Here is a 27,052-nt window from a genome sequence, read left to right as displayed (position 1 = left end):
TGCACCATTTCATTTCCTAAAAAAACCAATTTACCAAAAACCAATTCATCTCCGTGGGCCCATCCGAGGCGCACGAGCGGAGCGCCTGCACGTACCCCGAAGCCGGTTTGCGCATACGCGAGGCGCAGACGCGAGCTGGCGATTGGCAAATATCTGTCCATGTCAGACAGCGGCGTGCTCGCGCAGGCGCCGGAAGTGGCTCGCTGGTTTGCGGTCTGCGTAACCAATCAGAGAACGCAGTCCTCTCGGCATCCGGTACGGCACTTCGCGCCGTTTTCTTCGTTGAGCTTAGCTGAGCGCGAGTACCAGCGACAGGAGTCGACAGGCCATCGTGTTGCGCACGTTATATATATATATATATATATATATATATATATATATATATATATATATATATATATATATATATATATATATATATATATATATATGTATGTATTCAGGCGTGCCGAGATGTGAGACGGATGCTGCGCCATTTGCGGTCCTCAAAAACTAAAAAACAGTTTTCCAATTTTGCCTCTAACTCAGCTGACGGTCAAAACTAAGCACCCGGAGATCGAAGCACGAGGTCCCGTAGCAAAGCTTTCGCGTCAAAAAATGAGCACACTCACAAAGCATGGGGACCATTTGTCTCTGGTCTGTGTCATAAAGTGAGCAAAACAACCTTTTAGAAATTTTTATGTCCTTTGTATAAAGTGATGTGTAAAACAGGCTGCAAGCCGCTTTCTCTCTCTCTGTATTTCCCTCTCCACCTTCGCTGGTCGTAAGGCTGTAGGGTGCCTTAATGTTCGCTCGCCCTGGCCATCGAAGTACCCTAAATCTGCTGCTCTGCTCGCCTAACGAAAATTCTCCGCGCAGACGACGACAGTTTTTCGCGGATTCCGGACTATGCAGGCAAGCTCCGATGTTTAAATTATTTATTGAAAAGCGCAGACTATCACAAACTACCCTATGGTCTGAGCTTGAGCCCAACAGTCGAGTAGTTTGTGCAGGATAATATTTCACAACCCAGACAGCTAGATAAATATGGAACACTCTGTATATATATGCATCTGTATACAGGCAGCAATTGTGCGTTAGTTCGGCATGAATTGCAAGCTGCATGCGTTCTACTTAGGTTAAACGGTCTCTTCTCTTGCGTCGGTCGTGCGATAACTCCGCAAGAATCGTCGAAGAATGCGAACGCCAGCCTGGGGAACGTACGCTTCAGAGTCAAGTTGTTGATACCGCGTAAGCCGGCGTTTCTGACTCTTTGTAACTGCTTTTCCGATGTGTCCAGTACTTGAATTTAAATTGGTTTATATAGAAGTATGTTCGGCGCCCATTTGCGATAAATAAAATGGCTTAATCTGTTTCCCTCAAGCGACGCCGACGGCTGCTAACTGCCGCCGCGGGCGCCTGCAGCAGAGCGCAGCGCCTATAGACCTTTTCACGGCCTATCCTTGAACCAGCGCCTCTGCGCTGGCGCCCCTGGTGTTGAGAGTATCCTACCATAGTTGCCACCCCTCTCCGAGCTGTGACATCGTCGACTAGCCCAGCAGTTCCACGGCTCTGTCTGTGGTTTTCGAAGCGGCGTGCTTCTACTATGTCGTACTGTAATCGAAAATCATCTGGCCGGAACTGTGCTGTCTACGGCTGCACTAACAACCAGCGCAAAAGAAACATTCTAGGCATCATCGTGTGCCCAGAGCACAGCGTTCCGCGAGAGGAGTGTCGATGCGATATGTTTACTTTGCATCGTTTCCCCGCGTCGCCTGAACTGCGGCAGCAGTGGATCGCTGCCGTCAACAGGAAGAACTTTAACGCGACAGAAGCCTCCCGTGTGTGCTCGCGACACTTCGTCGGAGGAAAGAAGACGGACGAAAACGCTGTCCCCATGCTGGATATGGGCTACGAGAGGAAAGTAAGTTTCCGTCGTCTTTCACTCACGACAGAGATGAGCGCACACGCTTCTTGGTACGACGATTTAACAGCATATTTTTTCAGGTGGTTGTTGGGCGCCGCCGCCTAGTCAGACAGACGTACGCATCGCAACCGAAGAAGGTACGCTGTGATGTTTCGCGTCCGTATTTCACGTACATTTCGAAAGTGTGACAGCTCGTGCCTCTTTGCAGACGCGAAGATCCGCTGGCACCAAGACGGGGTTGTGCAGCGATGCTGGACAGATAACTGATGTTGGCGCGCAAGCGTGCCCAGATCTAGTAAGTTTATTATCTTCTGATTCTTACGGTGCAATTCGCAGACAAAGTCCGCAGGCACAATGCAATAATCAAAAGAGACGATGGCTTGCGCGGTTAAGCAACATCGCGAATCGCCGAAACCAGGTGCACGTTACTTTACTTTTTCATGTGCTTCGGAAAATAATTCTCTCGTGTTCAACCCCCCCCCCCCTCCCTTTTTTTTTCAAGCATTTGTGATACAGCACAGAGCGCGCGCTAAGCAGGTAGAGCATAGTACAGTCTTCATACTTTTTCCAAAGCGCTCCAATCGCGTGCTCTGGTACGCATTTGGAGATCCGCTAGTGTCTGCATGTATTTTGAGGTGAAGAGAAACGAGATCGGATTCAATCCCCGGTCCACTTAAGTGTGTGTCGAGTCATATAAAATATTTTGGCGCTCACCGAAACGTGTTTGGCATTTTTATATAGTTGTTTTGCTAATAAGAAAAATTACAATGCAGACAAGCCTCTATTCCCAGTCGGTAAGGTAATTAATCTGCCGTTTTTTTTTGCACTGTTACATCCCAAACAAGTATCATTGAAAGGCCTCTACCTCGTGGGCATAAGAGTTTCTTGATAAGTGCACATGCAGCATTAAGTGAATGCCCTGAAAAGTTTTCTCTTCCTCTCCTGTACATGGGTGCATAATTTGCATACTAGAGAGTGCTGGCATTATGTTTAAGCGTAGTTGACTTACCAAAGGGCGCTTCTTTCAGACAAGTTCTTTCCTTCAGCTGCAGTGACACATAGTTATTCATCTAGGGTGAAATTAATGATGCCCCTGCATTTATAGTGAATGTGGCTGATTTGACGTATACAGTAAATATTGTCACCGGTTACAAGGAAAGCATTAAATGGTAAAATTGTTATTTTTGTGCAGTCCATGCCTGATGACAAGGATACTGAAACACCACTTGATGAGCATGTGGCTTGCTTGGTAAGTGAAAATCTTGCATACCACTTAATGTCCACAACTTTCACATTCTGGAGCATATTTGGGTGCATGTCATGGCATCGATTGCTCGGAGCTGCGCCCTCCTAGGTCATTAAATCATGCCCTTGTGAGACATTTCGGATCATTGTTAGGTCTAAAGTAATGCGAATGAAAGCTCTTCTAAACATGTTCTCTTTTGTTGAAAGTTGCTCAGGCATATCAAGTAGGAACCATCTGTATTGTCAGGGACTAAAGATTGCGGGATGCTAGTTTTTGGAAAAACGTTTATTGCAGCTCCACCTCGCTACCCAGTCGCCCGATATTGTTACCACAGGAAAGATAATTTAGGCCTTCAACACCTTCATTCAATATCATTAATTCATCCCAAGAGCTCACGGCCCACAAACTTTTATCCCCGATAGTACAGCTTGCGTCAGTGTATCCACTAAGGCAGGGCATAGTCACACTAATGTCATTAAATGCTTTATCTTCGTTATATGATACGACAAGCTGTGAGAGAAGTTCATATTCATGTAGGCATATCTGAACTGCTAATAAATACAGACTGCTCAGAATGTAAACTTTCAAGTACAACACCATTGTGTAGTTTGGTGCAAGGGGTAGTTTCACTTCATAACTGCATGATGGCCGAGTTTTTGCATCATCGCCACACATACCAATATGTGACTGCCTCATAGGCAGAGGTGTTTCTGGATAAGTGTACGCACAGCATTAGGTGCATACCCTTTACTTTTTATTTTTGCTGCCTTGTATGTATGCATGTAACTTGCACACCTTAATATATTGGTATTTTATTCGGCCCTGTTCATCCACCAAACAGTACCTTCGCTGGACAAGTTCCAGCTTTCAGCGCATCTAGAGTAAAATGTGGGTTGCATGACTTACTGTGCTTCAGCATCTAGGTCAGGCGTAAAAGTCAGTTTCACCACAGAATTGCATAAATGGTTGAGCTGGTGCTAGATAGCAGCATTATGAGCATAATTCTGACCAAAAGGCCACTGGTCATCACTGTGCGATGCTCATACCGATAAAATAGTAATAAAGATCTTAAGTGCTGTAACTCCTTTCTGCTGGCGCTAAATCAGGCATTGGACCCCAACACTGTGATGCATTAAACTGCGAACACCCATCTGTAACTTGTCTTAGTGCATATTAAATGAAACGTAGTCAATGTGAAGTGAAACACTGTAAAAAAATGGCTTGCGTTTGGTCTAGGGTTGAATTCTATAGCAGAAAATGGATTTGACTTGCATAATGGAAGCTAGCGGTGACAAATGTGCATGCTGCAACACATTCTTCATTTTGCGAATAAATTAAAACCACACAATGGTAACTGTGCTTTTAATATCAATTGATACAGGCAGCTGATGACATGATCGAGGAGCCGAAATTAGAAGAAGTGGCACCTGCCGTGGTAAGCACTTTCCCAGGTGCCTTTGTTAGCACTAAGTTCTAACAAGTGAATGTACTTAGCACTATGATCAACAGTTGTCATGCATTTTCTTGGATGCAGGTAGTGCCCAACATGGCCGAGGAGACAATTCCAGACCAAGTAATACCTACCATGGCAAGTGTACTCCTATCATCTGCAATCTGTCGTTCTGTTGGCTGCACTCAGCGATGCTCATACCGATAAAATAGGAATAAAAATCTCAAGTGCTGTAACTCCTTTCTGATGGCGCTAAATCAGGCATTGGGTCCCAGCACTGTGATGCATTAAACTGCAAACACCCATCTGCAACCTGTCTTAGTGAATATTAGATAAAACGTAGTCAATGTGAAGTGAAACACTAAAAAAAATGGCTTGCGTTTGGTCTAGCGTTGAATTCTATAGCAGAAAATGGATTTGACTTGCATAATGAAAGCTAGCGGTGACAAATGTGCATGCTGCAACACATTCTTCATTTTGCAAATAAATTAAAACCACACAGTGGTAACTTTGCTTTTAATATCAATTGATACAGGCAGCTGATGAAATGATCGAGGAGCCAAAATCAGATGAAGTGGCACCTGCCGTGGTAAGTGCTTTCCCAGGTGCCTATGTTAGCACTAAGTTCTACACTTAAGTTCTAACAAGTGAATGTACTTAGCACTATAATCAACAGTTGTCATGCATTTTCTTGGATGCAGGTAGTGCCCAACATGGCCGAGGAGGCAATTCCAGACCAAGTAATACCTACCATGGCAAGTGTACTCCTATCATCTGCAATCTGTCGTTCTGTTGGCTGCACTCAGAATGCACATGCCGTGAGATACTAAGCACTTGTGCTCCAGTTTATGTCGAAGCACTCTGTGGTATGGAGGTAACAGGGACTTTTAGTGCGTAAGCATTAATCCGATGGGTACAAATCCCGAGCAAAATTGTTCATTGTCTGTTCGTCTTGCGTGAGCTCTCCGTCCCGCGACACTGCCCACTCTTTGTAACCCCCTACAAAGAAGAAAATGCGTGCTTTCGCACCGACTTCAATGTAGTAAACATTCTCTGTGTGCTTTTGTATGTGTTTAGTAGACAACGCTTGTAAGGCCACGGCTTAAAATGTTAAGATGTGCGGTTAGGCAGATACGCTCTCTTCGCATACCGGTCTTCAAATGTTTGGGGGAATAGTTCCGAAGTCATCTTGCATATCACAAAGCATACTGGGTGCTACTGCACATCACACTACTGCTGACACTGAATGCACAATATTTTTCCATAATGCAGGCAGCTGCTGAAATGGCTGAGGAGATGATGGAAGATGAAGTGACACCTGCCGTGGTAAGTGCCCACCTGCCTACAGCTGTGTGCTATTTTTTGAGTGTTAATGTTGTGGCTAAGGGCAGATGGTTGCACCCAGAACGCGCTCTCTCCGAAATGCAATAACAGTGCCTCTTTGAGATGCTGATGATTGATGCCTCAGCCTGTGTAGAACTAGCCAGTGACTTGAAGATAAAAGTGATAGCAGCACGCATTATGACAAGCATGCATTCTAAGACAAGTATCAGACTGCCAGCAATACTGAATGCACAGTGTTTTTCCATAATTCAGGCAGCACCAGAAATGGCTGATGAGGGGATCCCAGATGAAGCAGCACCTGCCATGGTAAGTGGCAACATGCATATGTGCCCTCCATGGTACAAAGTTGTCATCAAAGCTAATGGGAAATGGTTGCATCTATAATGCACAAGCTCTAACATGCAAAAATATGTATCATTGACAAAATACAGGTTGCCAGCACCAGTACGTTGTGCTGGTGCTAGAGAGCTGAGCATGTCGAAGCGTATCCGAACTAACACAACACACAGCAGTGAAGTCTCATGTAAGGCACTGGCAACTGACCATGACAGGTGTAGTGCACTCACAAAATTGAGAAATTAAGAGCTTCATTTCATAATTAAAATTCATATACAAGAGAAGAAAATAATCCAAAACGTAAACCTATGAAAGGGTGGTGGCCAAGTGATATTTGGGCCAAGCAATTTAACTTGTTTAATAAATAAAATCAGGATGACCTTTGTTCACGGAGATGACCTTTTAGTGCGGTAAATGTGACGTGATATGGAGGCAATGATTTTTGAAACTCGTATGATTAAAAGTATTGCTGGAGATCATATCGTAGGCTTTTCAGTGAGTACATTTTCCACAATCCTCTATCATGTTCTGATGACGTGAAGTGCCAGTCCCCAATGTGTGAAACAATTGTTTACAGCTCAGCAGGAACAATTTTGCCACCAATTTTATGAAGAGAACCTTTGGCACGTCTAGGGAAACTTAAGGAGTGTTCTATTGTTGAGTTTTTATGGTTGCTCTGGGTTGGGTCCACCTCGAAAGCAAACAAAAGTTCATGCTGATAGAATTCCAAGCAGCCACAAATAGCTGCTGCACAGATCAAAAATTCAAGGCGGTAGTTTCTTGAAGTAAAGAAGCCATTTTATTATTGGAATGCATTTAAAATGTTTACTCTTATGATTCAGCCTCTAAGGTGTTACTTAGGGCTCAGAAAACACTCAAAAGTTGACAGGTGTGCCACCACTTCAAAAATATATGCAGCTCACAAGCTGCAGTCAGGGAATGCAGCTCTGCATAGGTTTACCATCCACACCGACATACAGACCTCGCAACTTACTGCTGCTTTTTCTTTGCAATAAGAAGAAATTTGTTCATGGCCAACGAGTTTATTACCAGTCAGGAAGGAGTAAAAGGGCTCCTCCAGATGTGGCATGTGATGACTTTTGTGCTTGAACTTACGCCTAGCTGGCCTTGTGATATGGAGATGAAAAGTATTTCAGGACTATTTCTGGCAAATGCGCAGGTGTAGTTTTGGATAATCACGAGACTCTAACCACTGTATTGGTGCATTGTTTTGTTATTTGATGCGCTAGTAACTCTTGCAACTTTCTTTCTATGCAGGAAAAATCTGCTGAAGTGAAAGCTACTTCAACTCAGTGGGAGGACATGCACAATGAGCATAGTGATTGCCGGCCTGGACTTGGCACATGGTCAAATAAGCAGCAGCTATCTGCAGCAACATTAGGAGAAGACGACTGTGTCTTTTATAAGGGGCTGGCTAAAACAGACTTTCGAAACTTAGTCACAGCAGTGAAAGTAGAGTCGAGGAAGGTCTTCACTGTGCTCCCCTATGAAGACCAGCTGCTCCTCAGTCTCATGCGACTGCGCCTTGGCCTTCTCTATGGGCACTTGGCTAGAATATTTCAAATATCTGTAAGGAGTGTCTGCAACATTTTCAGTCGTGCTGTTGGTGCTGTGCACCATTATAAAAAAAGTCGTAACTTGGCTACCACGATCAATCATCCGAAACAGTATGCCCAAGTCATTCATTGATAATGGATACGACACCACCACATGTATTGTCGACTGCTCCGAGATAAACCTGCAGCGACCAAAGAAACTGATGCCAAGGGCTCAAACCTATAGTAGCTACAAGGCGCACAACACTGTGAAGTTTCTTATTGCCATAGCACCAGATGGCTACATAATGTATGTGTCACCAGCTTATGGAGGACGTGCATCGGACAAATATATCGCGAAAGACAGCAAGCTGGAGGACCATCTCGGCCCAGGAGATGAAGTCATGGCTGATAGAGGCTTCACCCTGACAACAGGCACGATAATCCTAGGAGTGAAGCTAAACGTGCCTGCCTTCACAAAAGGTAAGGGTATTGCATAAACATGCGATAATGGATGGCTGGATTGCCTCATGGTTATGTGATTTTGCAGGGAAATCTCAGCTCAGTGAAGAGGAAGTCACCAGGACAAGACGGATAGCTTCCGTGCGCATTCATGTGGAACGCGCCATAAACAGGATTAAAACCTACCGAATATTTAAGCAGGCCCTGCCCATCAAGTCCAAGAAGACGATAAGCAAAATGATTTTTGTTTGTTCAGGGCTTTGCAATCTCAAAGGCCCTTTAATCGCTACCAGAAGAGAGCCCACAACTGAGTAAATTTGTGCCAAGTACAAGAGTACGCTTGGTCAGCCTCCCTACTCTGGAAAGCGGAAGAAATAAAGTAGCCGTACTATATGGCTGGAGTCATGTTGCCTTCCGAGCTGAAACTTGGCAAGGACCTCATTTCAAAGCAATGACGTGGCTGGCATTACAAAAATTGGTCCTTACACATGTTCAAAATTTATCACTAATACCTTAAAGAAGAGGTCATTCTAATCCCCAATGTGCACATGAAGCAAAGAACCAGCAAAGCAAATGTGGGGACACTGCGCACACGCATGCGGCCTTACTTCGCATCAGCATTTTCTAGATTGGTACTGCTTGCAGCCAATGTCAGCACTTCTCCCTGCTGACTGGACTTCAAGGTATTTGCACTTGAGGTGTTCCACACATACCATTTTCCAGTTTATGAATGCACAATAACTGTGTAACTAAATGGATGCATTTGCAATTAAAAGGCCTTCTTATGGTGCTGCACTCATTAAAATGAGTTTGTTCACTTTGTAATAATGTGCCATTTGTGCAAGCAATGCAATATGCACTTATTTGCAAATATTTCCCAAATGGCAAACACAGTAGCCATTAAGCAATGTACACATGAAAAAGGTGGAAACTGTAGACATCATTACACGCAACAGTGCATTGGTTATGGAGATATGGATTATAACAATGGTTTTGCACTGAGCAGATCTGATGCTGTATAGATCACACAGGGCAACAAATAGGCCACAACTTGTTGAATACCCGCCTTGGACCTGCAATAAATTAATGAATTACAAGGTTGCCTATTGTGCAAGCACACTTCAGATACACAGTATCTCACAGTTTAAATGAAGTACTAGATAATTCGCAGGCCAAGAAATTTTATTCCAGGAGCACTCCCTTTTCAAACTCAGAAACTCAGTGCACAGAACCTTGTGTACTCTGCAGAAATAATGAGCCGTCCAGAGACATGGCGCCTTTCCAATTCTGGCAGGAGGTCACGAAAGTAGAACTGTCGGAGTCGTGGCAAGTTTGATTGCACGAACATAGGTGAAAAAGGCACTTCAAGAACAATTTCGGCTTCCACACTCCACATGTAAAAATAACACAGTTCACGGCCTGTGCACAGCATCTGCAGCTGAGCTTGGGCATAATATCCGTTCGGCCCATTTTCAGACAGCACGTATCTTCCACCAACCTCCTTAACGTCGTGCCTTCCAGAACGCACAAGGTCCAGACAGTTCGTCACATGCGGACACTTTATCTCCAGAACAGCGGGAGCTGTCTCAAGGAGGCCATAGGGAGACGCAGAGAGCCAGGGCATATCTGGGCATAGTATTGTGCCGCACCGTGTCACACTATGCCCTGTTTTTTTTTTCAAATTGTGCACGAGCCACTGCTTCATATTTCTGGCCATATTTTGTAGTTGCATTGCCAGAAAACGTGGGACTTATAATAGCACTCACTGCTTTATGGCCTGGTGTGCTGCTTTTCTTAGGCACTTTTCTTACACTCGATGCTGTCACTCTAAAGGCCCGTTCACACTTGCTCAAAAATCGAGCGAGCGAAGCGGATTCGGCCGCTTTTGAGGCCGAGCGACGCGGAAAGCGGCGCGGCGAGGGCGATCGGGCTGGACCCATTTCCGCCGCGCGGCGACAAGCATGGCGGAGCCCTTCGAAGCCGGACCCCCCGCTTCGGACTGAATTCTCGTTGTTGCTGCCTTTTTCAGTGCGTTCACTGGCCAGAAATGCGGCACAGGTCTTTCGCTTCCTCTCACCTCGCCTCCAAGAAAACGGAAAAGTGATACATTTGCTTTCTTTTTTTATTCAGAGTGACGAGTCCGCCGCTTCTAGGCTTAAAGGGTCAGTCTACTGAATTTTATCGATCATATTTTCTTTGCGGCAACCGATAGCTCTTTACTCAAATTACCGTTTAGCCAGCTGTGGTGCCAAGGAGTGCGGTAGAACATTTTAAAATAGAATTTATTAATGTGGGAACACATCTGTATGAGATGGTAGTCTCATATGGCAACCATCTGGATTTCCGCCGCGCGGCGACAAACATGGCGGCGCCCATCGAAGCCGGATCTCTCGCTTCGGACTGAATTCTCGTTGTTGCTGCCTTTTTCAGTGCGTTCACTGGCCATAAATGGGGCGCCTGTATTTCGCTTCGTCTCATCTCACCTATAAGAAAACATTTAAGAGATAAATTTGCTTTATTTTAATAATTAGAGTGACGATTCTGCCGCTCCTAGGCTTAAGTGGAGAGTCGGTTTGTTTACAGCAATGGTTGCCGTCCTGACGACCAGATGGCGCCACTACAGGCTGAGTTTATTTTTGCGTCTCTGCTAGCATACGCTGAACTAAAAGTGGGAATGTGCCTGCGTTTTGCGTACGTGTAAATATAAATATCCATGTGATTTACAGAAAAAGCGAGCGGTACGCCTTCTACAGTTTAATAGAACAAGACGTGCGTTTCTCTGACATTGGGGCATACCATGGAGGAAGGAAAAAGAGAGGAGAGGCCCTTTCCACACAACACCATGGGAGAAAAATGTGGAGGAAATCACGTGGTTTTTTTCGCGATCGGGAGGCCACCTAGTCCGGGCAGCTTAGCAACGGCGTCGTAATTGCTGCTTGCAAGCCGGGCGGTAGCAGACGACCGCGGCGTAGCAGTTGCGGTGCGGCGTACTTTTCTCAACTGCTCGAGTTTGTTTTTGATCGTGCTCACAAGCTTACGTTGGCGCCGTTCACTCATATCTCAGGCGGAATTCGCTGCAAAACTCTCGTTGTTGCGTGCATTGATTTCAACGTGCTCGACCACGATCGCACGGGCATTCCGTCAACTGCGTCACTGCTCGGAGCCGTCGGGAGACCGCCGCTGCTTACTGAGGAGCACTCGCGCTGTTCGTTTACCAGTGATTGAATACGCCGTGCGCTAGAGAGGTCGTCGGCGTATTGCGCGGACGTTTCGCGTCCTGTGCGTGCAGTGTGCGTGTGCCATTCGCGCTCCCGTTTCCATCGGCAGTGAAACCTCGTTGCTATTAGGCGTGCTCTTGCAACGCTCTAGTGATCGTCACTGGTGTTAGTGTAACTATTTTCGTTTTTCGCGATTGCGCTTGTGTGAGCAGCGGGGGCCATGACATCGGTGGAGGGCGATATTTTAAAGGAAGCCGCTGCGCTTGCTTTGCATGCTTGCACGCCCCTGTTATACGCCGCCGGTAAAAATGAAAAGAAAGAGACCCTGCGCTTAAACAACACCTTAGAGATTTTTTTTTCTTTAATAAAGGCGAAGGGTTAGTTTTGTTCACTGCAATATCTACATAAAGATACGAATGCACACAGGATGCCGAGAACTTCATTTGTAAAAAACATTTATTTTCTCACAAAAAACAACTCGCACGAAAAAACGTGGCTATTTACAATATCTTCACATCATATACAACAACACAAAAGCTTCTGCTCTATAACAAAGTCATCAACTGCAAACAAATGACATTTGTCAAAACTTCAACCCCATACGCAAACCTGCGCTCGGCTGCAGGTCCTTTAAAAAAAAAAAGCACTTTTTATTTTCGCGATACCTTCATTTGAGGAGAATGCAAAGGATTAAAAAGTAAACTGACGTAAAAAGGTCTATTAATAATGGGGTGAACTGTGCCTAGAATTAAAAGGAGTGCCATACGCCGTGCGACGGTGAAGAACAAATGGGCACTCTTATTTTCGTTTCCACACTTCGTTTCCACATTTATTTTCGTTTCCATTATTTTCGTTTCCAATAAATAAATAAAACATGTGCCCCCCTCGAACAAAATTTCTGGCTACACCACTGCTCGTGTGGAATTCGCGCGGCTAGGGGCCCGCGTTTCTCGCGTGTGCTTAGCTGTCCTTCGCCCACCGCAGTAATTGAAAGCGACGGTCACTTCCCGTGCTTACAAGAGTTGAGGAACAGGGAGGAGATTTTCGATACCGGACGAATGCCCTTCCCGGGCGTCGGTGGCCGTCGTGTGGTTTCGCGCGACGAGGGGCCCACGTTTCTCGCGTGTCCTTCACCTCACCCGGTGAAGGCTAATTTCGAGCGCTGAGCTAAACAAGCAAGTATACTAGTTTCATCGAATGCAGCCTTCAACTTCAGAGTCCCAGGGACGGGCGTTGCCAAAGGGGGGCCACCGCAGATAACCACCGCAAGATGGGCCACCGCAGTAATTGAAAGCGAAGGTCACTTCCCGCGCTTGCAAGAGCTGAGATAAGTATTTTTCTCGGCTGATACTAATTGTGACCAGGGCCGAGCAGTTGGAGACGGCGCGGAGACGACGCAGTACGAAGCAGTAACTGAAAGTAGCCGCCTGTCTCACACGGGTATTTCCGCTTTATTAACTTTTCCGCTGACGAACACCGGCATAGGGCGCCCTAAACCGGCCGGTAAGCAGCCAAGCGCCACCAGCGCGGGGATCTGTGCCCCTGCGGTAGCACGCTCCTTCGTTGGCTTTGAAACGCGCGCGCAGTAGTCGAGGGCGGGACTTATGCGATGACGTCAGCCCGGACAAGATGGCGCCGAGCTGGTTTCCGGCTTCACAAAATGTCACGTGACGGCCTCTCCTCTCTTTTTCCTTCCTCCATGGGGCATACAAATGGTACGTAGTATATTCACTTATGCTTCTACAAAAAAGACTACCACTTTCTTGAACAAAATGAACGTTTGGGGCACCGTGGCTTGTTGACAGTAATGGTTCCCGCCCTGACAGCAGATGGCGCCACTACAGCTGAGTTTATTTTTGCGTTTGTGCTAGCATACGCTGAACTAAAAGTGAGAATGTGCCTGCGTTTAACGTACGTAAGCATGCATACGCTTTTGTTACGTAACCAGCGTAAATTTATACTCTTTTCTCACTATATCTGTGCATGCTGCTAGCAGCGACGCGGTGTGGAAAAGCGAGAAACAGCAGCGGCGGGGCGGATCCGCCTCGCTCGCGCGTGAACAAGTGAGAACAGGTCCTTGTTTTTGCGGCGAGCGAATCCGCTTCGCTCGCCGGATTTTTGGGCAAGTGTGAACGGGCCTTAAGGCAGCGTGCCATTAGCCAAAGTGGCGAATTTTGGCTCCTTGTTTCCTTCTCCAGAGCTGCTGCAGCCTTTGCCGATAAGTTAACAAACTTGTTATAAAAGGCACAGCATCGAAGGCAGCTGGCTGGCAAATCATTTATGGCTTCATAGCTGCCATGAGGTGCAGCCTCTTCCCGAAGTCTGCTGGGCTGCCGTGGTGCCGCATTGAATGTTGCATAGAGCTGTGTGCCTGGAAGTGGAATGAAAGAGCACACCACATTGAAACGAAAATGCCTCTGTAGCATCTATCTACAAAAAGAGGTTAAACTTTTTATGGGCTCTAAATATGCAATAAGGCTGACGTGCTAGCGATAGGAAGTCAGGTTTTTCAGCCTGCCAAGACCTAGAACCATTTTCAAGTAACAGGTAAAATTGTACTACAAAGCACGTGAGAGGAATCTGGAACCAAACGTGCATTTGGCTTTGCACAAAATCATGCATGGGAATATTAAGCGTCTGCAATTTACTCAGCATGCAGCCAAGCAAAGACAGAAGTTGAAAACAGCTGAGCACAATACTAAAATGGATGATACCTGGACTATTGAAGAGCTCGGGATATCCTGACTCCTCATGCATTCTCTTCAATTCCTCTTCCGAGAGTGGCGGTTTAAAAAGCACAGTCTGTGCCTGAACTTCAGGGTCGACTGTTCTTTGTTTCAACTTGAAGTTGATGTGGTCAAGTCTGCTGGGCTCAACGTTCCGTTTTGTGCCCCTATTCCACTTTGCGGCAGCGTCAGTGCAGGCCCTTCCAGTGAAGCCACGAGAAACAGCACAGTCCACTTTCCACAGTACCGCTCCCACATGGCTGCACACTCTTGCCTGTCCAGCCATGCAGGAGCAACCAGCACGCAGAACTTCGCCTGTGCTCTTTGCAGACAGCCACACTTGATGTGGCCTGCTACTTACAGCCTGTGAGGGCGTCACTTCGGATTTTAGAATTACAATGTCATCAGTCACTCTGTGTGCAAGCACTTTCCCCACCCACCCTGACTGCAAGTAATTATACGACTCTAATGATTTATATACTTTTACTTCAAGCAGGTCACATGCTTTTGTCTGCACTAGGTAGAATACAATGTCCGGCCCCCTTATCTCTGGCCAGTCGCGCATGTCTTCTGACCAGTCTTCGATGTCATCTGGGTGGGTGTACGTCATGGTTCCTGCAAACAAAAAGAGCACATAATTATTGCTGCATTACTCTTCCATAATATAGTTTTTAGATGTTGAATTCAGAAAACTGCTTTTTACTAAGCAATGCAAATCAGCTGTCTCAAGGAGACAATTTCAACAAAGCACTGTAATCATAATCTATATCAAACATGATAACACCATCATCTCTTAGTTATGCACATGTTGTGGGCAGACATTCTTTTCTACATAACCACTGCAAATTTCTCACTATGCCTTATGGCACACTTCATGAATAAAAAAAAATGCATCCAGCCAGCCTACATTGCCTTCTAGACATTATTAGTGGTTAAATGTCCAGTGCAGTAGCTTACCCTTTATCCGACAATGCAGTTAAATGAAGCAATGTACCAGTACACAAAACATTATCGTTGCAGCCATTACTAGCTAATAGCAATCTTTGCGGCGAAGAAACTTCCATTCAAAGCCATTATTCAAGGAACGCTTTTCAGTCATAAAGGAATATCACCACGCACCCACTTTCGCTCCTCCAGCCGTACGGTACGCAAAAACCACGAGTACGTGTAAACAAGCTCTCATTTCGCTGACATGAACGCACGGGCATGACAGAGACGATTGCGTTTTAAGCATGAAATGCTTTTAGCCCCCGTTGTCGGCAGTGTGGTGACGTCACGCCGAGACCGAGAGCCATCATCCGGGCACTGAAATCCACTCATCCGGGCACTGAAATCCAGTCATCCGGGCACTGAATTCCAGTCATCCGGGCTCTGAAACGAGAACATCCGGGCACCGTACGAGACTTAACGAGATTTAACGAGACTCTCTAAGCCCTCCTACGCGACCGGCATGCAAGCACCGGTTGGTCTCCAAAGGAGTCACAAAAAATAACTGCTGCCAGTGCCTTCTCAATGTTTATCAAGATATCAGTCGCTGTGCGTTTGATAATGCACGGAATTATAATTTCCGATTTCTAATAACGCGTGCAAAAAGCACATAAATGCCACGATACACTTCGTTGTCATACGTGATCTCTTAGGGGCTTCGCGCATCGAAGCAAAGCCGCGCAGGCGCACAGGGGCCCGGGGGAGAAGCGCTGCGTTCAAAGGGCAAGGCATCGCGCCGAACGGGTGGTGGCGTTCCTCCCTTCCATTACGGTGCGGTTCGGGTGTCCACCGAGATGACAGAGAATTACTGCGCTATTTCCTTTCCTCAAAAAACCTTGCGTTCAAATGGCAAGGCATCGCGCTGAACGGGTGGTGGCGTTCCTCCCGTACTGTACGGTGCGGTTCGGGTGTCCACCGAGATGACATTAGGCCCGTAAACATTTCAAGCTTACTCTACTCTCGGTTACGGGAGAGGCAGAGATTTTTTTTACTCAAGAATATGCGTGCCAGCACTAGCAAGAATAAGTGCAAGCAAGAGCGTGCGCTTCCTTGCCGCCGTGGCGTTCACAGGTGATGCGAAAGCGGGTGCCATTCTTCTCGGTGTCTTGAATCGGCGTTACCCTGCGCGGGGGCTCACTGGTTAGGACACTTGACTGCTAATCACGAGGACGCGGGTTCGATCCCGGCCGTGGCGACCACGTTTCCGTGAGGGCCAAACGCAAGGTGCTCGTGTACTGAGTGATGTCAGTGCATTGTTAAGAGTGGACAACGTGGTCCTGGGAGCCGGGTGTGACTCATCGCAAAGCAAGGAATATGACGGGGCCTGGCGCCGGCGGCAGAAGCATAGACTACGACGGACGGGGCTGTTGCACTCCAAATCACCGAACCTTCGAACCGATCGAAGGACACTGTCTCCCACGGGCCTGGGAGAAATTACTGTCAAACGAGTGTCGTCGTTGGGCAAAGATGCGGCGAGAGATTGCGACAGCAGCAGCACGGCGGAAGCAGCGGTATACGTTGGCCGAGTCGGCCTTCGGGTCACCGAACGGGATGATGCTACGCAAGGTCACGCTGTGCGAGGCTGCTAATTGAAAGACGCTGTGTCGAAGGGGTCTCGTGCTTCGGCCATCCGGCGAGGGAGTTCGAGAAGGTTCAACCACCAGCGAGAAGACTGCGGGATTCTGCTTTCCCACGGAGGCAACGCACAGAAAACTTGCGGCAGTGGTCAAGGTGACGCATCTGTGTTTGATGACTGTCTTCCCCTTCTCATCCCCCGAGCTGTGAGAGAGCGAGAGAGCTTCAGCACCGCCCCGTGCCGTGGGTGGTACCGCCAGCGTCATCAATGGCCCATCCGATTGGACAACGTTATTCGAACTAAGTTCCCCAGTCAGGGATCTGGGGAACGCGAACCGTATTTAACGGGATGTTGTTGTGTGATCGGAGCATTGCATTCGCATTCGATTCCATTCTCATCTGTAAATATGTAGAATAAACCCTTCTGTACAGTTTCTTCGATAACGCAGTCCGACATCGTCATTCGGAGCCGGTACCTGCGAGGCTAAACGAGTTAGTCATCTCCAGGACCCCTCCGTCTTCAACTCTGGTTCCAGCGGTGGGATAGAAGCCCCATCTCTAACACTGGTTCCAGCGGTGGGATTGTGGCCCCGTTCCTAACAGCATGTTAAAGAGCCCCAGATGATCGAAATTATCCGAAACCTTCCACAATGGCGTAATCTGTCGCATCCTAAACGCTTCGTCTCCCAAAGATCGTTACCAAGTTCCCTCCTTGGCAACTAATACTATGTTACTTTTCCGACACATCATCCAAAAGCGCAACTATTCACTGACTACTTGGCTAACAGTTGCGCCCGCAGAATTAAGTCTGTCAGCACGTTCACTTCCTCAAACCGGAGAGTGGCTACACTAAACAACAATAGCTATCAATGTTTCGACGTTATGCGCATTATTAAAAATTCAGGAGGCACTTTGGTTCTCTAAAGTGCTGCAAGGCGAAAGCGTTTCCTGGCCACTGTTTGTTTTTATTTACTTTTTTTTCATATTCTGTTATTTATTTATTTTTTGCTCCTTTTCTTAATTGTATTGTTTTTATTTTATCTTCACATTTTATTTTCATTTTGTTTTTATTTTTGTTTATTTTCTTATTTTTGTTTTTCCTTTTTCCTGACTTTACTCCTTTTATTTTATTTATGAAGCCCATGCATTCACTAGATGCGCCTTTCTTCATGCTGGAACCTTGAGCCTTTTAAGCAGTGACGCCTAAAGGTTGACGAATCTGTCGACGCGCCTGCGACACTCCTGCCTGTCTGTCGACACTCCTGCCGACGCGTCTGCTAACGACAGTATGAGGCATTAAAGGCTTTCGCCTTAATACATGATGAACCTGCACCTGGCCTATCAAGCAGAAGACGACTCAGGAATAGTTTCGACTACCTGCAGTTATTCAATGCGCACCATGGATAAATGTGCTCCGGAACACGCGCAGCTTCGCAACTTGATACAAATACCTTTATTTCAACATCAGGGATGTTAGGGGTACACCCAAAAGCCTATGACTGGTTTGACAGAGGGGCGCACCCCCGTACGTGGGTGCGCCTCTGCACACCCGCGTACACAAACACTGCTGTTGTTGTTGCGACTGACTGAGACAAGGATGAAAAGGAAAGTGCACGGGTGTGCCGACTGGCTCGGGCCGAGCCACCACCGCTGCCACGCGCAGATAGAGAGTTCAAAGATAAGAAGGAAGAGGAAAGGAAAGAAAAGAAAAGACGCGCGTCACTCACAACAACCGCGTCCGCCGAAGCGGACGCTGGCTAAAAAAACATAAGCGACCACAGCCGCGTTCCTCCCACCTCCCACAAACACTGCAGCCCACAAAGGAATGAGTACACAGTAAAAACACTCACCACTGATCAGCACATGTCGCGACCAACTCGACGCAGTCGACGAGGCGCAGGCACCGCGGGCTTCGTTCTCGGTGCTCATCACGATCGCGTTATTAGTGACCACCTAGTCGCTATTTGTGCCCCGCGCAGGGCAGAGAAAGTGGACAACACAGCAACAAAAACAAACGGCAAAAATCACGGATGCTGAGCGGTCACAGGAACTTTGGTTGCACAAGCGAAGCAAGGCACGCAAGCAGCAAAATATTTGTTGTCACAGCTCAGAATGGCGCTCATTCTTCTTTTTGACGCTAGGCGGCGCCAACATGCTAACATGGCGCCGCGCAGAGGGGGGATTTTGAAAAGGTCTATACGCGCCACGAAAAGCGTCGGAAAACGTGCAATACTCGATGGCCTGTCGCCATGGAGGAAAAAAAAACTAGGAGAGAGTGCGCTCAGCCTCTGCAAGCCATCCTCCTCTGACGCCGCTGCCGAGGGCCCTTTTGCGCACTGACTGCTCTATGCTTGGGAAATAGGCCCTCCACAGTTACCAGACTACCACCCAGCGGTGCTTTTTAGTGAACGCCCGAGCTCCGATATAGCGCAGAAGCGCAGCGCCTGTGTTGCAGCTTTGGCGGAATGCGTACCGAGCTCGTGGTTGTCTGAAGGCTCCGCGTCTCAACATTTCGGTTGATTACACTCTCTCGAGTGTTGATTACACTCTCTCCAGTCTTGATTACACTCTCTCTCGGGTGCACTGTACAAAACTGCAGGTAAACTTTTCATCAAAGGGTGCGGCCGCGACCTCGTCACTGTTGGTTCATAAAGAGAATGGAGAGGAATTCCTTTCGTCGTTATACACACATACGGACCAAATATTTTAAGGGGAATCCCCCAAGGTGGAGTAGATTTGTAATAAGGGAGTAATTACTCATTGACGTCCACCCGAACGCAGCCATACGGCCACAAAGGAAAGCTATACAGCTTTCACAGAAACTTCGTAGTTAAAGAAAAATTCGTCCTGGTCCGGGGTTCGAACCCGGGACCACCGCTACACCCGAGCAGTCGCTCTACCAATTGAGCTAACCGGGACGGCAAGCTTATGGTAGGGCGAGAGCGAATTGATCTATAACTCGAAGTGGGAACAGTGTTGACCAAATATTTTTAGGGGAATCCCCCAAGGTGGAGTAGATTTGTAATAAGGGAGTAATTACTCATTGATGTCCACCAGAACGCAGCCATATGGCCACAAAGGAACCCGCCACAAAGGAGCCCTACCATAAGCTTGCCGTCCCGGTTAGCTCAAGTGGTAGAGCGACTGCTCCGGTGTAGCGGTGGTCCCGGGTTCGAACCCCGGACCAGGACGAATTTTTCTTTAACTACGAAGTTTCTGTGAAAGCTGTATAGCTTTCCTTTGTGGCCGTATGGCTGCGTTCGGGTGGACGTCAATGAGTAATTACTCCCTTATTACAAATCTACTCCACCTTGGTGGATTCCCCTAAAAATATTTGGTCAACACTGTTCCCACTTCGAGTTATAGATCAATTCGCTCTCGCCCTACCATAAGCTTGCCGTCCCGGTTAGCTCAATTGGTAGAGCGACTGCTCCGGTGTAGCGGTGGTCCCGGGTTCGAACCCCGGACCAGGACGAATTTTTCTTTAACTACGAAGTTTCTGTAAAAGCTGTATAGCTTTCCTTTGTGGCCGTATGGCTGCGTTCGGGTGGACGTCAATGAGTAATTACTCCCTTATTACAAATCTACTCCACCTTGGGGGATTCCCCTAAAAATATTTGGTCAACACTGTTCCTACTTCGAATTATAGATCAATTCGCTCTCGCCCTACCATAAGCTTGCCGTCCCGGTTAGCTCAATTGGTAGAGTGACTGCTCCGGTGTAGTGGTGGTCCCGGGTTCGAACCCCGGACCAGGACGAATTTTTCTTGAACTACGAAGTTTCTGTGAAAGCTGTATAGCTTTCCTTTGTGGCCGTATGGCTGCGTTCGGGTGGACGTCAATGAGTAATTACTCCCTTATTACACACATACGGAGGGTTTATTTCAGCGCATGCTATAAGCGGAGAACTCGAGAGTAGGCGAAGAAAACGAGCCTCTAAAAAGGGCGCAGTGGCTTCCAGAGCGCTGACGGCGCACGGAGGTGTTTAACGAGCGCTCCGGCGCGCTGCGCAAGATTCTATTTTTCGGGCAGGCGGACTTGGGCCCGCCCATGGGCCCGCCGTTCTCCGCTATTCTCAAGGCACAAGTCGCGCCGAGTACGCTCGCGCACATACGCGGTTCCGACGTGAAATGCAGCAATGAAGTATTTATCTCGCTGTCGAGAGAGAGTGCCGGCGGCTTTACGTCTGCCCCTGCGCGGGGTCTCCCGGCCACTGCGCACAATCACTTACAAAAAGAAGTAAACTGTATGTACTACGTAGCGGCGCGCACGCAGCGTCTCGGACTAATCGCGCGCGCGGCACACTGCACAAGCGGCCGGGGTGGGGCGCCCGGCCGCGTATACCGTCCGAGGTAGCACCCACGGAGCGTTCGTGTCACGCGTGCACTACCTGGCGAAGAGCAAGCGGGAAGTCAAGTCCGCCTGCTCATGAACGCACAAAGGCTCACCATTGTTCTGCACGGGTGCGCGCATTGCCGCGCGGCCGCAGGAGCGCTTCGAGACTGCCCGGGATGATTCCCAGCGCCCTGTAGGCCGCGAGCATCTCGCGACGTGGCACTGCAGAAGCGGCACAGCGAAGGAGCATGTGCTCCAATATCTCCACTGCGCCGCAGTCAGCGCACGCGTCGCTCGTGTATGGCGGCCGCTGCAGCGAGCGAGCAGTTTGCGTTCACCACGGAGCCGTCAGTGAACACAAGCAGATGGTCGCGCAGTTGCTCGTAGAGCGAGAGAGCGAAACCGAAACCGAAATCCGGCTAAGAGCTACCGCTGCCTTGTCACGTGAGGGCCTATTTCCCATGATTCTTTCCATTATATTTTTTATGACTAGGCTTCAAGATTGTGACGTCATGGTCCCTCCTAATTTTTTCTTCCTCCATGCCTGTCGCCTCCTGTCGCTGGTACTCGAGCTCATCTAAGCTCAACGAAGAAAAAAGCGCGAAGGGCCGTACCGGATTCCTAGAGAAGTGCGTTCTCTGATTGGTTACGCAGACCGCAAACCAGCGAGCCACTTCCGGCACCTGCGCGAGCACGGCGCTATCTGACATGGACAGATATTTGCCAAGCGCCAGCTCGCGTCTGCGCCTCGCGCATGCGCAAACCGACTTCGGCGTACTGGTACGCGCAGGCGCTCCGCTCGTGCGCCTCGGATGGGCCCACGGAGATGAATTGGTTGGTTTTTGGTAAATTGGTTTTTTGAGGAAATGAAATGGTGCAGTATTTGCCTCACGTATGTCGGTGGACACCTGAACCGCGCCCTAAGGGAGGGGAGGAAGGTGGGAGTGAAATATGAGAGAAAGAAGTGCCGTAGTGGAGGTCTCTGGAGTAATTTCGACCACCTCGGGGTGCACTGACATTGCACAGCACACGGGCCTTTAGTCAAAAGTCTGGGCCACACCGCCTTGCAGCGGCACTTCCCGCTCGATGCATTTGCGTGCCAAGATGTAAGCAATCCTCGATGCCAGGTCACTGTTGTCAAAACTATGCTCGATGACCATTTGTATTCGCTAAGTTGTGAACTCGCTCTCCACAATCGCAACAGTCGCCGACATCGCACAAACGAACCGGCGGACTCCCTAGGCCTATCCGTACTGCTGGTGAGTCAGTAACACCTCTTTTTGGGCTAGTTGGTGCATGCTTGAATTAGAGAAAAAATAGCGCCAAACCATGCACACCACAAGAAAGTAACGAGCGCTTGTGTCTCGTCCTCGTTACTTTCTTGTGGTGTGCATGGTTTGGCGCTATTTTTTCTCTAATTCAAATGCTGGTGAGTCGAAGATTGAACATATCAAATGTAGTCGCTCGATCGTTTCTCTTAATCGTAGTGCGAAGGAGGTGCAGACAAGAGCAACAATAGCCATCGTCGAATCGACGTGAAGGTCTCGCTCGGCTGCCGATACTGCATGGTGCCGGCTGGTGCGTCAGCAGTGACGTAGCTAGAAATATTTTTCGGGAGGTTTTATACGCTTCCCGGAAAAAAGAAAGAGAGCCTGCGCTCAAACAATATCTTTGTGATTTTTCTTATTTCATAAAGCCGAAGGGTTAGTTTCAGTCACTGTAATATCTACATAAAAAACGAGTGCACACAGGATCCTGAGGACTTCATTCGTAAATAACGTTTATCTTCTCACACACACACACAAAAACACTCGTACGAAAAATCATGGCTTTTTACAATATTTTCACATCATATACAACACAAAAGCAACTGCGAACGAATGACATTTATTAAAACCTCTACCCCATGCATGCGAACTTGCACCGAACCCTCCACTGTAATATCGTTCACTGTAATATCTACATAAAAAACGAGTGCACACAGGATCCTGAGGGCTTCATTCGTAAATAACGTTTATCTTCACACACACACACACACACACACACACACACACACACACACACACACACACACACACACACACACACACACACACACACACACACACACACACTCGTACGAAAATTCATGGCTTTTTACAATATTTTCACATCATATACAACAACACAAAAGCAACTGCGAACGAATGACATTTGTGAAAACCTCTACCCCATGCATGCGAACCTTCACCGAACCCCCCCCCCCCGCCCAAGCTTTGGACTGCTCCCAACCTCTCAGTGTTGTAGGCGCTACCGAAAAAAAGTAACTAAATACGTTACTCGTTACACTAAAAAAAAGAACGCGTTATCGCCCTACGTTACCTACAAGAAAAGGTAACGCGTTACCATTACCGTTACCGAAAAAAAGTATCGCCCGTTACTTTGCCGTTACTCCATGGCCATAAATTTTAATCAGTGCGTCTTCGCTATAAGAGCTCAAGATAACAATTTTATAAAGCTCATACTTAACATAATTCCTAGTTCACAAAGAAAACATAGCTGAACTCAACAAATTTACAGTAATTCTGGCGTGCTTCTGCTTACGAAATTGCGCGGAAATTGTGTAGCGATAAAGAGATGCTTAAATGTCATAGTTCCGGAAAAAAATGTATATATGCGCATATAAACAATTTTTCTTTCTTGAACCTGCATAATTACCGCAAAAATGCGTGTGTTTACGTCAAGGTGTTCAATGTCAGCTTCGCTCGCTTAAGAACTAATTAACCGGAAACGTAGACGCAGTTGCAGATATAAACAGCCGGTTGACTGCAATCCCCTTTTCTGTGCTGTACCATTGTACTCTTTCGACGGCTCTCTTGGGGCCATCTTGAAGTAACCTGGCGACATTCCTGAGTTTGCTCAGTGGAGGGCACTGCTTCCGCCTGGAATGCGAGAGTGTCGCCTGGGAACGAGACCTTTTGGCTGGAAAACAAGCTTACGCAGAAACTGACTTACACATTTCTGCTAATGGTCCATTTGTGGCTCGTCATGCGTCCACACTTTGGAGGGTTGTGTGTGTGAATGGTTTGGGCGGGAAGACAAGTGTGTGACTGCGTGTTCGTGCTTTTCTTTTAGTTTAGTGCGTCGTCAAGGGCAGGTGTTTTTTGGCATGTATGCGAGCCGCAACAAGGGTCGTCGAAAACAGCGGTAGATGTTGTTTATTTGCAACATCATTTTCGGCGTTTTTTTTTTCAGAAAGATAGGCGGAGGGGACAATTGAAATAAAAAGTAACTAGTAACGTGACACCTCACGTTACAGAAAAATGTTAACGTAAGTACGTTACCCGTTACAGTTCCGAAATGGTAACGAGTACGTTACTAAGTTACCGAAAAAAGTAACGCGTTACCGGTAACGTCGTTACTTGTAACGCGTTACCGGTAACGTCGTTACTTGTAACGCGTTACCGACAACACTGCAGACTCCCGAGCTGGACTGCTCCCAACCTCCCTAGTTTTGGACTGCTAGACATGCTACGGAGCCCCGCTTTGGAACTTAGAAGCAAACCCTTTGGTCTGTATACTTATGACGGGGGCTGTACATACAGGGTTGTTTTTATTACCTTTATAATTTTTTTAATTTTATTTCATTCTTTTAACGTTCTGAGCACCTATCAGTCGCCGCCTGTGTATTGGCCAATCCAACGCAGTGGGTACGCGCGATCATTTTGAGGACAAAACAACAACTGCAAAGACATCTAGAATGCTTACACCGGCGAAACTACTGGTTATTCACGTTCAAATTTCGCGCAGTGGTGGAATTTGGTGCCAAATTTTGTTCATTAATGCTACATTATAATAGCGTACTTGCTTGATTCAATCATCATGAATCGGAAGTTCGTATCGTCTGTGGCGATGCCGGTGAATTTTCCGCGACACAACTATAGCAAGCGCCGTGTCCTGCGAATGAGGGGGTGCAAATGACATTGCGCTTCGTTTCGCGTCGTCTGCTTGCGTCTTATGTCGCCGACGTTTTGGTAGGGAGCCTGTCCGATTTGATCAGAATGAATCGGAAATTCCCATAATCTGCAGCGATACCAGACCAAGGAAGTGAGTTTTCGAAACATCAGCACCGGCAGTACCACGTCACGTCGGCGACATAAGACGCAAGCAGACGATGCGAAACGAAGCGCAATGTCCTGTGCACCCCCTCATGCGCAGGACACGGCGCTTGCTATAGTTGTGTCGCGGAAACTTCACCGGCATCGCCACAGACGATACGAACTTCCGATTCATGATGATTGAATCAAGCAAGTACGCTATTATAATGTAGCATTAAGCTCATTGGGCGCCGTGCGTCTTCCGTGTGGAACATCAGGAATTCGCTGCGACCATAGAGTTACTATAACCAACTCCGCTGCGGCAAAACGTGCGCCCAAGGTAGATGTACTATGGTAGCGTAGGCTGCATAGAAGCCCATACGTTCAAAACATGGCGGCTTATGGTGCGCAGCCAGCGCCATCTTCGAAATGCGTGCACAACTAAAAAGTGACGTCATACTTGAAACAAAAACGCGACGTCGAAGTCACGTGTTTTAGTGACGTCATATTCGTGACGTCAGCGTTACGTGCTGCTTGGCGGGAAAAATAAACTGCTGAACGCCGCGACGCTTTGCGCGCATTTATCCAGATCTTTACAACCCAAACTGCAAACACTGTGGCCAACGTGCTACCTACGATCACATCCTGTGGGACTGCAAAATAGAGCCACCTCCGGGTGATCTAGTTACAGCTCCTTCTCTCGAGCGGTGGGAGACCGTGCTGGCTAGCTCTGACCCCAGAACGCAAGTTTTGGCGGTGGAGTGGGCTGACAAAGTCGTCGAGGGCTATGTACTCTCGACCACTTAACGCGACCTCTTGCCAAGCTCTTCCCGGCGAATAAAATGTTTTACAATCAATCAATCAGCGCGACACCCGACACGAGAACGAAGAAAGAAGACACGACGAGTGCCGACCACCAACGCTATTTTTAGGTAGTCAGTTCTCGTTGTGCCTTTCTCCTTCGTCCTCGCCTCAGGTGTCGCGCTGAATGTCAGGGTTGTAATGTGGCAACATGCGCAGTTATTTATGTTACTGCCACATTAGTTTTAGGTTAATGACTCCTTGCTTGGGTGCTGTTTCTGAGCACCCAAGTTTGGAAGCAATGGGCTGTAGTAGAATTGTGTTGAGTTGTGCTCACACAGAAAAGGACAGTGATGCAATCTTTTTAATAAAAGTGATGATTTAACGAGTTGAAAGCCACAGTACACAAGAATCTGAATAGTGACACAAAAACACAGTGCTGATGTAATCCGTGAGGAAAGTTTAAAATATAAAAATAAGGTAGTTTGCCTGGTGTGCATAAATGCCATAAATGCACTGCAAGCAGCACTGCACTTTCCCAGCAAAATTAGGGCTTCCTTTAAAACATGCAAAGGACAGACATCTTCATCAATACAATCAAACGCAATGCACATAAATGAAACAAAATCGAGGAGCACTCATACACAATGGGGAATCAAGAAAAAGTTAATAATATTCAATTCACCGCACACCTCTTTTTTGCGTACGGGGGCCCCATGGCCACAGACGATGTCATTTTGGGGCAAAAGCGACAGAACCGCACTTAACCGAACGAAATTACACAGAAGCGCTGGCAAAAGGGAAAAGCGGAAACTGTACACGAACGTTGCACACCAAGAACTCGAGCAACAAGCAACGAGGAAAAAGTAGGGCTAGCAGAATCGAGTTTCAAACAAAAGCAAGCAGAATGGTCAAAAGATATGACAAGGGTATGACATCAGAGCACCGTCAACCTTGGCATCGTCCCGCTGCCATTGCCGCTGCTCTGAGCGAACGCTGTGATAGAAATTTTTACAAAGCAAGCGCTATACTTTC

General features: G+C 47.4%; 2 pseudogenes; one reads left to right on the top strand and one right to left on the bottom strand.

Annotated features, from left to right (window-relative positions):
• The first annotated feature begins 1,723 nt into the window (after positions 1-1,723).
• On the top strand, positions 1,724-8,575 carry LOC149354863 (uncharacterized; annotated as a pseudogene).
• Positions 8,576-9,510: 935 nt separating this feature from the next.
• Positions 9,511-18,735, bottom strand: LOC149354862 (uncharacterized; annotated as a pseudogene).
• Between the last annotated feature and the right edge of the window lie 8,317 nt (positions 18,736-27,052).

This window comes from Amblyomma mixtum, chromosome 3 (assembly GCF_055824585.1).
Source record: "Amblyomma mixtum isolate Tamu chromosome 3, ASM5582458v1, whole genome shotgun sequence".
Taxonomy (NCBI): domain Eukaryota; kingdom Metazoa; phylum Arthropoda; class Arachnida; order Ixodida; family Ixodidae; genus Amblyomma; species Amblyomma mixtum.
Note: the sequence above shows the minus strand (reverse complement) of the source record. Positions and strands in the feature narration are given on the sequence as shown.